This window comes from Alosa pseudoharengus, unplaced genomic scaffold (assembly GCF_046254945.1).
Source record: "Alosa pseudoharengus isolate Yale_2024_CS ecotype anadromous, Long Island Sound unplaced genomic scaffold, YU_APseudo_1.1 YU_APseudo_1.1_scf_261, whole genome shotgun sequence".
In the NCBI taxonomy this organism is placed as follows: Eukaryota; Metazoa; Chordata; class Actinopteri; order Clupeiformes; family Clupeidae; genus Alosa; species Alosa pseudoharengus.
In genome coordinates, this window is record NW_027468702.1 from 7,501 (window position 1) to 10,000 (window position 2,500).

At 44.8% G+C, this 2,500-nt stretch overlaps 1 protein-coding gene across 1 annotated transcript in view; it reads right to left on the reverse strand.

Moving 5' to 3' along the window:
• Positions 1-2,500, reverse strand: part of cyp27a2 (cytochrome P450 family 27 subfamily A member 2) — a 23,534-nt gene that overhangs the window by 3,582 nt on the left and 17,452 nt on the right. The gene's annotated exons all lie outside the window — the stretch shown is intronic.

Consider the following 2,500-nt stretch of genomic DNA (forward strand, 5'->3'; position numbering starts at 1 on the left):
AGCTTATCTCTTATCATGACAACTCTTTCATTATTCTTTTCATGTAATCCATCAAGAACACCTTGTTTTAGTCCTATAAATAACTGTAAGACTTTGTCTACAACAGACTTGTTGCTCTCATGCTTGTCTAGGATGTTTATGTGTGTGTAACCTGTCTCCGGCGTTGTGAATAAAGCTTTGTACTCTGCCGTACGTTCGGCTTGCCTGTGAGTTACTTCTTGCCTCTTTGTGGATTAATACTTAATTTTTAACACATTATTTATCTATAAAGCTCACTCTATTGTTGTCTATAATGTGATGGTGGTGCGTGTGTGTCTGTGTGTGTGTGTGTGTGCGTCTGCGCGTTTGTGTGTGGTGTGTGTGTGTGCGTGCGCGTGTGTGTGGTGTGTGTGTGTGGTGTGGTGATGAATACAGTACTCATTGTTATGAAAAAGCGGGTTTAGCAGAGGGGAGAAAAAAACAATGGTGCTTATTTATCTATAAAGCGATTGTTGGAAAAATACCATCTTATACTCCAACTATGCTTGATTGGAATTCTGTTCCAGTCAGATCAAGGTTTCTCAAATTCAATCTGAGCTGGGAAAGTCAGCCTTTTGCAACAAGCTTCCAACTTCCTGGAATAATCTTCAACGCACTATTTGAACAAACTCTTTACCAAAGGTCAAATGAAAGTGAGCAATGGTCCTTTACTGCCAAGCTCCACGAATGCTCTGGAGAGAAAAGAAGACAGAGGTTTCCTGTGTCTGTTGAACATGGGCCAATACTGGCCTTGCTCCAAACATCACACCCAGACATTCAACAATGTCTCGTTTGAAATCCATATCCTCTGTGCACAGTGGTCAAGTGGGATTTGGCAGGTGGGAGAACTCTGAAATCCACTGTTGGTGCAAATGGGGAAAAATGACTCACCGTTGGACAACATTGAGTATCAAGAATTGGACAAGAATTGCTAGTTTCTTGGTCTCCTCTGTCAGTCAAAATAGCTCCCATATTGATTTGTACCAGGGGCGTCACTAGACCTAGAACTGCACTGGGACACAAGACCCCCTAGAGGGGTCCGGGGGCATTGCTCCCCTGGAAGAAAATTGTGAATATTTGAATATTTAAATGCTTCGGCCCAAAGTTGAAGACCATGTAGAAATTCAGGGGCAACAGGGGGGATAACGGGTGTTAGTGAAGGCGGAGCCAGGGTGTTAGTGAAGGCGTGGCCAGGGACAACAAGGGGGATAACGGGTGTGTGTGAAGGCGGAGCCAGGGTGTTAGTGAAGGCGTGGCCAGGGACAACAAGGGGGATAACGGGTGTGTGTGAAGGCGGAGCCAGGGTGTTAGTGAAGGCGTGGCCAGGGACAACAAGGGGAATAACGGGTGTGTGTGAAGGTGGAGCCAGGGTGTTAGTGAAAGCGTGGCCAGGGACAACAAGGGGGATAACGGGTGTTTGTGAAGGCGGGGCCAGGGGGTGATATTACATTTTGATTTGTTGAACACCGTGATCCTGAAGGAGTGGCAGGCAGCAATTTGACGGTACACGCGAGAAGTTAACTCACCATTTATTTTAACAATATCATCGTGCTATATCATTGGTATGAATGAATATATTTATTTATTAATTTATCTGAGGGGGAGGAACTGCACTCCGCTTCACTTTAACCCGTCTGTGACCCTCCTACACCCATAGCAACACCCATAGCAACACCAATAGCAACACCCATAGCAAGCTGTGTCTAAAAAACCGAAGTGTATGTGTGCACTTTTTCACATCAGATGCAACGCTGGCCTTGTGCCAAACACAACATTCGGAGACATTCGGCATGTCTCCTGTTGAAAGTTTCAATGTAGCCAATGAACAAATTTCACTTATGGATTGGTTTTCGTTATTATCATGATTATTGTAATATCAATTTGTTTTATCTTAATGTCTGTGTGTAGAGCTTTGTGTTGCACTCTACATGAAAAATACACTATAAATATACAAAAAAACTTACTTACTTAACAGACTTTGTGGCACTACAAGACCCATATAAAGTGTGTACTCTTTCACAGCTTGCCAACAGCAGATCAGATGATTTCCATGATAACATTTGAGAAATGAGTGGTTGCAAAACATCTGCTTTGTAGATCTTGCACACCTATGAGCCTGCACATGCTGCACACGCTGCACACGCTGCACACGCGCCAACCACACAGAGACAGGATAGTGCATGCCAGGGGCCACATGCTTCACCACACAGAGACAGGATAGTGCATGCCAGGGGCCACATGCTTCTTCATGTGAAATGGGCTCAATCTGCAGCGACTATCATCCCTAATTTCAGATCATTGTGGCTGATAGAGGACTTACAGAAACACAGGCATGAGAGAAGGGGATAGAGATAGATGTGTGTGTGTGTGTGTGTGTGTGTGTGTGTGTGTGTGTGTGTGTGTGTGTGTGTGTGTGTGTGTGTGTGTGTGTGTGTGTGTGTGTGTGTGTGTGTGTGTGTGTGTGTGTACGTGCGTGCGTGTG